The sequence below is a fragment of the Camellia sinensis genome, chromosome 12, assembly GCF_055761805.1.
Source record: "Camellia sinensis isolate YWXY chromosome 12, ASM5576180v1, whole genome shotgun sequence".
Classification (NCBI taxonomy): Eukaryota; Viridiplantae; Streptophyta; class Magnoliopsida; order Ericales; family Theaceae; genus Camellia; species Camellia sinensis.
In genome coordinates, this window is record NC_138972.1 from 115082502 (window position 1) to 115096501 (window position 14000).

A 14000-nucleotide genomic window follows, 5' to 3' on the forward strand; every position below is an offset into this window, starting at 1 on the left:
TTTAAGCCAATTATCAAGTGACTGCGTTGACGGTTCTTTTGCCTCAACAAAGACGACTTCAAAATTGCCAAGTGTAGAGAAAAGAAAAATTAAAAGAAGAATAAGGGAGACGGAGAAAGATGATTGAGTGAACAATCAAAGCAATAATTACTTACCTCTACTCCTATGCTTCAAAAAGGAAGTGCATAAAATGCTTTGAAATATAAATCTATATTAAACTACTCCGAAGATAAGGAAAATGACAAGAAATATTGAAATCATTTGTCTTTGATTTAAATTCTGGATACCATGCAATGTAGTCATAAATGGCTATTCATAGGCAAACATTTGTAGGAAAAAACTACCTAAAACTACCCACTCTTCCACCTCCTCCATTTCCTATTACATGATTTTCCATAACTTCCTTCAACCTCCACTTCATGCTCCATGTTCTCTACTTTATTCTTCATCATCTTTTCACATTTCATAACTTCTCATAACCTCCAAATGAGGAGGAGGATGCCACATGTCCTGTAATTATATAAAAAAATAAATAATAATAATAAAATTGTAGATTTATGGTATGGTAAGGCAAGCAAATAACATTAGGCATGCTTTGAAATACTTAGAAATAAATAACACAATAAAACATCATTTCCAGCACTGTTCAGTTCTGTAGGGTTAACAAGAATGCTTTGGTAAAAATACTTCCAGGTTCTTTTAGGTGCTGAAATTGCATAGAAACAATAATCAACATGTCTAGTTTCAGTTCCAATTCTCATAATTTGCATAGCACCTACAGAAATTCATTTACAAGCTATATTCGAAAACCTGTCTAGATTTGTCACCCTTCGGGAAAACTAGCTTTCCTCTCAATCTACCCGATGATTTTCACCCAAATAAATTCTATTGCAAAGAGGATTCAGAATTCTAAATTTTGAAAGAAGAACCAACATGAGATGATTATTCTTCAATTTTATAAAATTGCAAGAAGTAGATTGTTTTTCAGAGACTCAGGACCATATTTTTAAACAAAATATCCAAGTCCTAAAAACACACAATGAGGGGCAAATAAATTATCACAAGCTCTAAACACACCAAATATCCTACACTAAATTCAGATTTGAGAAATAAATAAATTTGATATTTCTTTTAAATTAGAGAAGTAGCAGCAGGGCATAATTTGACAAATTTGCAAGACAAAGTCATTAGATCATACCCACACTTTCATACACCCCAAAAACCCTATGTACCATTAATATGCAACATAAGAGGACATACTAGACAATAGGATGAGATGGGTGAAGAATTGGAGAAGATAAGGGAGAGATGTGTTCTTACCTTGACTCAAGAAGGCATATTTTCTTCCTTTTTTTTCTTTTTTTTTTTTCTCTCTTCTTCTCTACTTCCCCCTAATCACTCTCCTTCTCTCATCCTCTCCCTGGGCTGTTGAAATGTGTGTATGAGGAATTGAGGCAATGCTTTCAAATTATAGGAAATGAGCCTCTAGCTTAATGGCTAAGGAAGGAAATAAATATCTAGATATTTTCTCCACTAATTTGCTCAAATAAATATTAAAATAATAAAAAAAATATTTATTTAAAGATATTTATATATATTTACTTGCTCAAATAAATAATAAAGATTCAAAGAACTAATAAATATTCAAATAGGCTAAAAAGATTAAATTGTATGAATTAATGTAGAGCCTAACGGTTAAAATAAATAAAAACTAAGTGTTAGGGGTATTTTCAAATATAAAAATGGCATTTTAGGATTTAATTATAATACAAAATAAAATACAGAAAAATTATTCTTTGTTGGACCATTTTGTAAAATTTTATGAAATTTGGGACTAAAATGCAATTAATCTAAGACTTAGGGTTTCAAGTGTAATTACCAAAAATTAGGGTCTCTACAATGCCTTATCTAAAGAAAGAAAGTTTGAAATTTTAGAATATTACAATCACAATATGTCTCATTTACATAAAGTATTATAATCTGTGATTCTTAAAATATAAAAACAATTCAAACCACTAAAACCATGAACAGAGCAATAGTAGAGATTGTATGCCTCTGTATTATTACATCTATAGCTATTTTTGAAAATAAAAATCAACCAACACATATCATCTTTTTTATTTATTATTTTTAGAGTTAGATTTAAAAATCAAAAAATATTTAAAAAAATACATTTATTTTTTTCAATTCAAAAAATATATTCAAGTTGAAAATTCTTTTTTCAACAAAATATATTTAGTAGAATATTTAAACTCTTTTTCAATTGAAAATACAAATAGAATATTTAAACAAATTGAAAACACAAAGTCTTACAAATTACTAGGGGTGCTCGCGGTTTGATAGTTTAGTTGCGGTTAAAGGAATCTCAAATCCGCCATCCGTCCAAAACTAGGCGGATTGGTAAAAATCAATCCGCAACCATCCGTTTGTCATCACGCATCCGTCCAAAATACTGCAAATCGGTTCAGTTCGATCAATTTGAACGGATCGATATATTTGTTGTTCACTCCTAATAATAAGTCCATCAAAGAGAATAAAAAATACGATATTAATTATAATAGTCAACAGGCTTTATTTTAAAGAGCATGTTTGATATGCTCTTAGAACATCCCCAGCAGATGCCTTATATCACCTCTTTACTCAAAATAAGGGATTTTGCTATCAAAAAACACCCCTATCAAATCCCTTAATCCACCCCTCAAATAAAAGTATTGCTACAGTTGCTCGCCAAATGTAGGGAGCGACTGTTCACCCCCCAAAAATATAAAATTATTTTTTATTTAACCTTGAGCATCTCCATCCCCAAAAATATAAAATATAAAATAATTAAAAAATAATATTTTATTAGAATAGAGAAAGAATAGGAAATTTGTTGGGAAAAATAGATGAAAAAATGATTTCTAAAATAGAAAATGAAATTTTTAATAATATTTTAGGGTAAATTCTTATTTTATTTCGTTTTGAAGGCACGCTTGGACGTCCCTCCAGACATCCACCCAGTCGAACGCCCTGTTTGTTTTCTTTCGCTGCAGAGAAGCTATCATGCATATTGTGCTCTTGCTTTCGTTTTTATTATTTTATTATTAAAAAAATATTTAAATTTAAAAGTAATGAAAAATATTATTTTAATAGAATAGAGAAAGAATATGGAATTTGTTGGGGGAAGTAAATGAAACAGTAATTTTTAAAAATAGAGAATGAATTTTTTAATAATATTTTAAGGTAAAATTTAGGTAAATTGGTGGGGATGCTCTTATAGCTTTATATAAAAAATTATAGTCCACAAAAAATTTGTTTGTTAATTGAGATACCTGATATTTAAAATTATAGAATAAGAAGGAGAACCATGATATAAAGGTGATGCTTGTTTTGAAGGATTGGGCAATGGGATTGGATTATTAATCTATTCAGATTAATAGTCCGTTATTTGATTCAATTTTTTTGTTCCGGATTAATAGTCCCTCTGGATTATTAGTCCCTCGTATGAGGGATTATTGTATCTTGAGGGGTGAGATTATCTCCGTGGGATTGGTATCTCATGGGACTTAATATGTGAAATGCTCATTTTACTCTCATGCTATTTACTTAATAAATAATTGAAAAATAATAAAATAGTCTTTTGAATATTTATAAATTATTTTTTTAGTCTTGTTAATTCAAAATTATATATTAAATAAAAATATAAATTATAAATTATAAATTTAATTTAATTAAAAATAATAAATTAAAAATGATGGCCTTATGAATTAAATTTTTTTAGTATTGTTAAAAAATTAAATTTATATATTAAATAAAATTATTTTTTTAATGTTGTTAATTTAAAATTATATATTAAATCAAAAATATATATTATAAATTATAAATTATAAATTTAATTTAATTGAAAATAATAAATTAAAAATTATGGCCTTATAAATTAAAATTTTTTAGTGTTGTTAAATTATAAATTTAAAATTTAAAATTATATATTAAATAAAAATTATAAATTACAAAGGTAAAATAGTTTCTTGAACATTTATCCTTATCTACTCCGTCCAACAAAACATTGGATTCACTAAAAATAGTTCAATCTAGGCATCTAATCCATGACTAAACAAATATGGGATACAAATCTAGCCGAACCAAATAATCTAGGGACAATGTATCTTAAGACTAACAGTCCGATAGATTACAATCCCTCTTATCCAATCCATCCAAATAAACATGCTCAAATTGTAAAAAATAACCTCTCGATTTAAATATTTTTTTTCGATGTTATCTTTCATTGGTTTCTATCTACCACAAGACTTCTCAAATTTGAAGCAACAACGCAGCCAACAATAAATCACAACTTTATTATCACTATCTTTGCCATTGTTGATTTTTTAATGTAAATCGTTTACGCATTGTCTCCTTTATTCAATTTAGATGAAATGTCACAATTACAACAATTGATTGACATTGTTTTTCGTACAAACTACTACCGCCACAAACTCAACCACTCTACCACTGCTACCAACATTTTTTTTTTTTTTTTTGATATATAGTGGTATTTTAAAAAGTTTGTAAAAAGTTAATTTTTTGATTTTTTTAGTTTATTTTGTCTTTTTATAAGTAAAAAAATATAAGAGGTGTTGTGATCTAAAATAGGTTAAAAGTTAAAAGTTGACTTTTTTTTTTGGCTTTCCAAAAGACCCCATAGGCTTCTTTGGTATTCCAGATTTGTCATTGGATTTTTTTTTACTCTTTTTTTTTTTAATTTATTTATTTTCCATTTTCATTCATCACTCTATTTATATCTATCTTCTCTCCTTAACTTGTTTGTTAAAAGAGAAATGGTCTGGACCCCTCTGGGATGACCCCAGGACTCTTAGTGGGCTCTCATTGGTCAATTTTACTTTATTTTATTTATTTTTTATTTATTTTTATTTTTTTTGGAGCCAATGACTAACCCCCACGTGGAGGTGGGGGGTGGTTGGGCGCCACCCCATTGGGGGTCCCAGCAGTGTTATTGTTAAAAAATATGTAAATTTGCAGTTGCGGTACGAAATTTCATCATCATAGTGAAATTTTATTGCGTGAAGCTCATATAATTAAATTTTACTAAAATACACAATGAAAGTCCTCATTTTACATTGAAATTTGTGTTTTTTTATCTTATTTTGCTTGACTTATTGAGCCTCCGTTTGGGAAGTGGGTTGGCTTTTTGACTTTTTAACTTTTTTGATTATTTTGGCTATTTTAGCCTGGATTAAAAAGGTTGGTTTGAGATGGGTTTTTTGGATTTTTGGATTTTTTTTGTGAGAGAATAGTATAATGATTATGGGTTTGATGTGATATTTTGTTTGTTGTGGTTAAAATAGCCTATTTTGTCTTTTGTGGCTATTTTAGCCCCAAACCTCCTTACTAAACGGATTTAAATTTAGAGAAGATTAATGACAATTAAAGTTTGAGAATATTGAAAGAAATTTAACTGAATAGTCTCGAAAAAAAAATAATGAATGGATTAAGATATATTTTAAGGTCATGTTTGTTTGGACGGATATGTACTTGGGATTAAATTGACAATCCAATAAAATTATTAATCCGATATTTGGTTAGAAAATTAAAGTACGGATTAACAATCCATCTGGATATAATATTCCATATATGATGGACTATTCAATCCCACGTATGGGTGACATATAAATTGGGGGGACTAAGTTAAAGTCTGGACTAACTTATCAAATGACCATAATAAAAGTATTATGGTCAATATATTGGATGTCCTATGTCCTATCTATTCCAATCCGCTTAAACAAATATCGGATTAGATAATATTTTATTAATCCTTCTTTATAATCCTAATTCAATACAAATATAAGATAGGATATACAATCCAAATGATTCGTAGTCCTAGGACTATTAATCATGAGAATGTTAATCTCACTTAATCCAGTCCGTCCAAACGAACATAGCCTAAAAGTTATTGAATTTTTAAATTTTGAAAATTATTCAGTGTGTTTGGTTTCAGTTTTCTGGAAACTGAGTTTTTTGTTTTTCGTATTTTTTTGTTTTTAGTGAGTATTTTTAAAATTTTAAGTAATTTTTTTTTTAGATACACCTTACTTAGATATATCTAAATAGTAAAATATTTGTGAAAAAATATTTTAAAAATCTAATAAATACACAAAAATACGAAAAACGTACTGAATTTTTATATTTTTTGGTATTTTGTGTATTTTTTAAAGATTTTTTTTAAAAAATATTATACTTTTTAAATGTATTTATGTTAGGTGTGTCTAAAAATTAAAAACAATTGCTTAAAATATTAAAAAAAATTCATTAAAAACATGAAAATATGAAAAATAAAAAATAGAATTTTCTAAAAACTAGAACCAAACAAGTTATTGAATTTTTAAGTTTTGAAAATTATTTCTTTTTTTTTTTTTTTAAATGACAGTTGTATCTGTAATATTCTTTCAAGCATTTAAGGGTTGGTTTGGAGTGTCCTAAAAAAGTGTACTTTTTGTCTTTTTACGAAAAGATGTGCAGAAAAGTAGAGAGATGTTGTGATGAAAAAAAAATAAAAAGATAAAAAGATGAATTATATAAGTTATGCCAAACCTAGCCTTAGATTCAATAAAGATATTTTCGTCCAAAAAAAATATGAAACGTACTCTTTAAGGATTTATGCTAGTAATACTATATTTTGTTGTCCTTACACTAGCAAAAAGACTAATGATACATGTGCTGAAAACAAAATCTCCTAATAAGGCTTCACTTGGCAATATTATTTTTTAGTCTAAAATTAAAAAGTCATTAAAAAATTTTAAAAGTTAATAGCTTATACAAAAAATTAAAGATTTTATTTTCTCTCTACTTTTTCACATCTTTTTATAAAAAATCAAAAAGTCATTTCAAATATACTAGTTTTTTTTATCTCATATTTTAGTCAAAAAGTCAAAAAATTACTAAAATAGTCTATTCCCAAATGAGGCATAAGAGCACTCATAAATTTTTATATGGTTTTATTATATGTGTAATTTTAAAAAAAATCAAAATTTTAAAATATTTAATTTTATTAAACTAATTCATATTTGTGGAACAAAAAAATTTATCATAAAAATAATCTAAAAATGAAAATAACAGAGCAAACAATAAATTTTAGTATAAATACTATAATACAAAAAATACATAAATCATATTGTTTAATTGAGATTGTTTGAGATAATGTGCAACAATACACTTCAAATAGATTTTAATCACTTCATGCATTGTTTTATTGAATGGAGGGTTGTTTTGAGAAAATAGTTAAAAATTGATTTTTTTGGTTTTTTTTTTTAATTTTTTTCAAAAAACATGAAAAAAAAATGTAAGAGATGATATGATAAAAAATGGGTTAAAAGTTGAAAGATGACTTTTAACCATCTTTCTAAAATACTTAGCTATTGTTTGGAAATAATTAAATAAGTAGATTATTTATTGATAAAAAAATCAAAAGCAAGTAAAGCCTACGTTTGGAAAGTGGGTTGGCTTTTTGGCTTTTTTGCTTTTTTGACTATATGAGCCTGGGCTCAAAAGTTTAGTTTGGGAAGGGCTTTTGACTTTTTGGTTTTTTTGATTTTTTTGTGAGAGAAGAGTGTAATGATTATGGGGTTAGATGGGATGTTTTGTCTGTTGTGGCTCATGAGCCTATTCTGTCTTTTATGGCTCATTGAGCCAAAAAAACCCAATGAGCCCTTGCCAAACCAACCCAAAGTTGTTTAGGATAGATCTTCCACACACACACACACACAAATATTATTTATTAAAAAAAGTAAATTTATGAAAACACAAATTTGCCCTAAATACTTTAAGAAATTCCAATTTGGGTTTACAAGAAGGCTCTACGATACTATAAGGACAATATGATGATTTATTATTAAAAATATAATTTGAAAAATATTTTTTCTTAATAATTTAAAAATACATCCAAATTTTGAATTCTAAAAAAATTGAAAAATAAAAAAAAATTAGTAAAACAACATTTGCTAAGGGATTATTTGGCTATGGGTTAAATTAGTTAAAAAAATCATATAAAAACATCAAAAATTTATTTACATTATGTCTACTTTTATATACTTTTTGTTATAAAATTTTTAAAAATAATTTTCAAACATGTAAACTAGGGGTTGTTTGGATGACCTAAATAAGTGTACTTTTTGTCTTTTTACAAAAAAATGTGCAAAAAAGTAGAGAGGTGATGTGATGAAAAAAAGATAAAAAGATGAATTATTTTTGGATTGCCAAACTTGGCCTTATTTAAATTTATATTTTAATTAAAAAATTAAAATTTATCTACCCAAACAAACCTTTATCTTATCTTATTTTCCAAAAAAAAAATAAAAAAAAAATTATATGGATTCCTATGTCCTATGTAGTTTTTTCCACGTGATGCAATCCGGTGGAGCCAATACAAAACAAAAACATGCGGGGACCCACTTTCTCGTAAGATTAATGATTTGTAGCTCGAAAGTTCTTCCCCCCGAATCCCCCGTCGTTTTGGGCATTCTAATTTTTTTTTTCCTGAAATAGAGGGAGAGAGAGGGAGAAACAGAGGGAGAAAGAAAGGAGGAGAGGAAGGCGAGATAGAGAGATGAGAGGAGAGAGGGAAACAGAAAGAGAGAGAGGCCTCTCCATCTGCCGATCACCTAGCCGATCGTCGGAGAGAGAGAGGGAGAAAGAGAGAGGAGAGGAGAGAGGGAAACAGAGAGAGAGAGAGGCCCCTCCATTCTGCCGATCACCCAGCCGATCGCCCCAGCTCGGCCGATTGTCGCAGCTCGTCTACCGTCTGCCTCCGCCGCCGCCGTCTGCCTCTTTCTTCTTCTTCTCTTCTTCTTTCTTTCTTCCCTTCTTCTGCTTCTTCTCTGATTGAACCAAAAAAAACAAAAACAAAAAAAATTCAAAAACGACATCGTTTTTGGATTAGGGGGATTCGGGGGGGCGCCCTTTTGAGCTACATAGCACAGCTCTTTCTCGTAACGTGGTCACGAAGGACCCAAAAAGTAAATGCGTCAATGCATCTCGCGTGTACCTTTACCCTATAATAATTTATCAAAAATGTTATAAACTCACTTTATCAATCTATAATTTATTTCAAATGTGTGTATGGTGAAAATTAAAACGATAAAACATGAAGTTTTTGAGTAAAATAAATTTGAATTATTATTTATTTTTTAGATAAATTATGAGTTTGTTGTGCTATTGATATTTTATAAAGAAGATGATTATTCTAATCCAAAATCTGAACTGTAATGGATTGTTTGGGACAGGCACTGTCTCGATGATCTGATTTGTTTATTTTGTTAGACACTATATATATTTTATTCACAAAAAAATTAGGTTGATTTGATAACTTTAAATTGTTCAATTTACCCTTTTTTTTATTAGAAAAATGAACGACAATTCACTAACGATAACTTATTCAATTCATCGTGTTTTTATTAAAAAAATGAACGATAATTATATTTTAACAAAAACGAATCGTGCATTTTTTTATTATAAAAATAATAAATTGAAAAAAACTTACAATTATCGAATTGACATAATTTTTATTGATAAATAAAATACACAAAATACTTAACAAAATAAATAGTTTTAATTATCAAAATATAACTTGTGACGAAGTCAATTCTCCTCCATTTTATAAAGTCTGCGAGAATCTCTTTTTTTTTTCATTAAATTTGAATAAAAATTTCATTTGATATCACGTGTTTCAACGAAAGATTTTGATCATTTTATTAAAACACCAATTGTCATGATAGATGTCGGGCCGATCGACTGGCCATTGTAATTTTTTTTATAAATTTTACAAGGAGGTGGTCAATCGGAAGACAACCAACCTAACATTTGAGGGTTGTCTAATGGTAAAAATGACTTATAACTCAAATGATTATGAATAATGATTTGATAAAAGGTATACTCATCTTTAATTTGATAAATGATTTAATTTTTTTTTTGAATTTAATAAAATATTTGATGCTGAATTAGAATCGTAAAAAATAATTTAAATTTAATGAAATATTCACTACTAAAAAAAGGACTTTTTGCGACTGTTACAAACCGTCGCAAACAATAAAAAAACAGTCGCAAAAGACCTTTTGCGACTGCCCATGCGACGGCAAATAGGGGTCGCGAATGTGGGGGTGGCAAATACTTTTTGCGACCGCAAAATAGCAGTCGCAAACTATTTGCGACTGCCTAATCTACTTATCGCGACTAATGTTTTGCCGTCGCAAAAAAATTAAAAAAATACCTACAATGTATTAGCGACCATCTTGTTACCGTCGCAAAAAATATATATAAATAAATAAAATACCTGCAATGTTTTAGCAACCTATATTCTCATATATATATATATATATATATATTCAAGTATTATATACAATAAATATAAAGTAATATTTGCAAAAATTCTAATACACATATATTATTTTCCATCACTTCCCTCAACAAAATTATCTTTCTTCAAAAAAAAAAAAAAATGTGCATACAAAATATAAACTTCTATACACACAAAACAAATATCCATCAACCATCTTTAAAAGTATTTATACAAAATACTAACAGATTCAAGTACTAAAAAACAAAAATCTGAATTTAACTCTCAATATCACCCACTCAATCATATCAACTATTCCCTCAACACTACCTGCAAAAATATACATCAATATATTAGTTGACTAACTTGGATGCCAAAACAAAAATGGATACAAAGAGCACATTAATTGACTTACTTGGATGCCAAAACCTTTTCCAATAGCGGTACAAAGAGGTTCAGAATTGTTCTTAGAATCAATACTAGTTTGAAAAGAGTTAATCATTTAATCATCTCACAAAAATATCACAGAAAAAATTAAATTAACAATACAGCTGAAATTGTTTCCCTCAAGTTTTGCCTAGCTGCTGGAGCTGATTAATAAGTCATAATGAACCAAGAAAGAAAACCTAAAGACAAGCCAGTACATGTTAAACGTAAAAGTATAAATCAATACAAAGTTATATGATACATTGAAAAGAAAGACTTGTACATTTTCTGGACTAGTGACAACATGTCTCATTTATGATTTCTTATTAAAGGCCAGCTGACAATAGGATACTGCAACCAAGGTAAAAGAATATACCAGCATATAATGGATTGAAAAAAAAAAAAAATTAAGCACAAGACTTACTGTTTTACGAACTCCAGCAGGTGACTCTCCAAAAATGTCATCACAAAACATATCATTTGACCTTTCGCTCTGCAAAATCAAACAGAAACAGAAATCATGTACCTATATAGAACAAGCACTTAAAAGTAAAAAATATTCAATATCAAGACTACAAAATATGGGAATTAAGTGAAGATAGATCAAGTACAAATCTGCTCAACCCCAAATAATAATAATAGGCATATGAGAATTTAAAATTATAATTAGGTTTCAATATACACCTTAAGCAAAAGATAGGTATAAGATTCTTACAACTGTTCTGAAGCGTTTTCCAGTTCTGCAGATCGACAATTTATACGGATTTTTTTATCCATCTTTGACACTGACCGGTCCACAGGCAGATCGACAAATTTTGGCACTGGATTGGCATTTTCAAATTCTATCAATTTTTAGACAAAGAGACAAAATCAAAAAGCATGGAAAACATATGATAACCAAATGAAGATATGTTGGAGGACTACTTACTTGGTTTAGGGGTAGTACCAGCGATTCCATCAAGACCTAGGACTTTCTGCATTAAATGAAACATAATCAATAAGCACTGTGAAGTTGAATGAAATTCCCGGTAAGGAAACCAAAGAAATTATTAATGACTGCTACGCAAAGAATTGATAATCACCTTAAGACTCTCATAGCAAGTCTCAAGATCATCGTTTACCAAGATATGTTCAAAGAGGCCTGGTGATTGTCCTTGCTGAAGCTCTGCCCTAGCATTTCGGAGTCTCTTTTGGATCTGTTCTTCTGTCTCGGTCCCCCTGAGAAAAAACAAAAAATAAAAAATTAAGAACTCAGCAACCATAAGGGAATGCAAAAGTTAGATGGGTTCTCAATCTCAAGCTTTAGGTCACACCTGTCACGAAGGCGCTTCTCAAGCTCCTCAAATGATGGTGGGCAGATAAAGATAAAAATGGCTTCAAGAGAACTAGCCCTCACAGACCTTGCCCCTTGGACATCAATGTCAAGGATGCATCTCTACAGCACAAACAAACAAACCATTTCATTATAATCAGATGTACTACTAAACACTCATAAATCATCCAAACAGACAGTCCAAAAGCTTCCAACAAATAGGCTGAAGCAAAAATTAACAATGGTATAACTATTTTAAGTCTTTTCATCTTGTCATCTCTTATCTACAAGAATTTAGTTTCTTGACAATTTTGATTTCCTAAACCGTGGTTTGGGGCCCACAGGAGTACCTTAATTCACTAGTCATTTTCTCTTGCCAAAACGATCATAATTTCCATTTCTTCAAAAACTAAGAGATTATATTTATCCAAATGCTTCCCAATTCCTACCTATTTAATCATTTACTTCTTTCCTTTTTCAGGCATGCCCTTTTGTGGCATAATTTGTTTGGGAACCAAATTAAAACAAGAAAAGTGCCTTATCCTTTTCTGGGCATTCACAAATTGGATCCATCATACACCAACACTCAAGTTGGTGTCCATTATGTAGGTCCAAAATTTCAGTTACCCCAACAATAAACTGAGACTGTAGCCTTTTTTTGGCAATCCAAGTGTTGCGTTTTTTACTTTTTTAGGTCAGGTATTGGATTATTTACACACACAATATTTGAACATCTCTAATTATAACTGCCCAAGAAAACTATATGCTATGAACATATCTATATGTCAAAGAAAACTATATTTGTGATATTTGTGATGCATCAAATATATCATGTTGAATTTATTGAGACTTGAGAAATTCAGAAAACATCATTGTCATTACGAATCACAAATGAACCAACAAAGTAATTTGCAAACAAGTGTCAATTATGATTGGGAGATACATACATTCAACTTTCACAATTTTTTAGTTACTGATCCAAATACATATCGTCAGATGCAGATTCAATGTTCAACACATGCATGTATATAATCATGTACGAGATGCAATCTATCACATACAAATTCTCCAAAGAAGTTATATATGGAAGAAAATAACTCAAATTCAACTCCTAATGAACTGTAAAACACTAAATAGATTTCATTTTTTGCATGTATAATGTGAATTCGTTTCGGATCTGTGAAATTCACCTTGAAATGGTCTCTTCATTCTTCTTCTGTCCATCTTTCTGAGCTTTCTCTCTGATCAGTTGCAGAGTGGACACAATTCCTTTGATGTCACTGAAAATTCCAAAAAATACTTTTCAGCAAATTTCAAAAAATCGCAGCAAGTAAATGAAGAAAACGTGCAACAAACAGAGAGAGAGAGAGAGAGAGAGAGAATTGAAGACCGAACTCGGAGAGAGCTGCATCGAAGTCGTCTTCAATGGCGTCTCGTTTCAGTTTCTCTGGTTTTGAAGCTTCCGATTCGGAGACTCGTTTCTTTGCGCTTGATTTGACTGTCGTCGACATTGCTGAATCGTGGAATTTGTGTCTGTGGAGGTCTAGGTTTTGCGATCAAATCTCGTAGAGGCTGCATATTTCTTGAGAAAATTCAACTTAGAAAATTGAATTTCGAGTTAGAAAATGAAATTGAAGATCAGAGGAACAAAGCATGATGAAGAAAGTGAGAGACCGAGAGACAGAGATTCATACCACTGGAGCTGCGACTATGGCAAGCAAGAGAGCGAGAGAGACAATTTGTGAATGTCGTGAGTGAAAGGGGCTAGGGCATTGGTATATAAAATAAATAAAAGAAATAGGGATAATAAATTGAGCAAAGTAAGATAACGTAGTTTCGGATTATTTTCATTCATTTATTATTTTGTGTCCGGCTTTTTTACGGTTGCAAATTTTTTTTTTTTTTTTTGCGACGGTTAAATAGTCAGTCGCAAAAAATTAG

At 29.5% G+C, this 14000-nt stretch overlaps 1 protein-coding gene, 2 long non-coding RNA genes and 1 pseudogene across 20 annotated transcripts in view; 1 reads left to right on the forward strand and 3 right to left on the reverse strand.

Moving 5' to 3' along the window:
• Positions 1-14000, forward strand: part of LOC114286537 (ABC transporter C family member 4-like) — a 573165-nt pseudogene that overhangs the window by 164612 nt on the left and 394553 nt on the right. The window lies entirely within an intron of this gene.
• LOC114289352 (serine/arginine-rich-splicing factor SR34) overlaps positions 1-14000 on the reverse strand; it is a 243136-nt gene that overhangs the window by 92993 nt on the left and 136143 nt on the right. The window lies entirely within an intron of this gene.
• On the reverse strand, positions 252-1430 carry LOC114289360 (uncharacterized). Its single transcript, XR_014345644.1, has 2 exons — positions 1321-1430; positions 252-510 (listed from the first exon to the last, which is right to left on the reverse strand). It is a non-coding gene; the product is annotated as an uncharacterized LOC114289360 (long non-coding RNA).
• Positions 10491-13892, reverse strand: LOC145804064 (uncharacterized). 9 transcript variants are annotated; one of them, XR_014345640.1, is made up of 9 exons: positions 13754-13892; positions 13455-13631; positions 13250-13339; positions 12061-12182; positions 11830-11965; positions 11676-11721; positions 11463-11568; positions 11172-11240; positions 10491-10651 (listed from the first exon to the last, which is right to left on the reverse strand). It is a non-coding gene; the product is annotated as an uncharacterized LOC145804064 (long non-coding RNA). The 9 variants fall into 9 exon arrangements; XR_014345639.1 differs by having other exon boundaries at positions 10737-11240; XR_014345642.1 differs by having other exon boundaries at positions 11463-11589.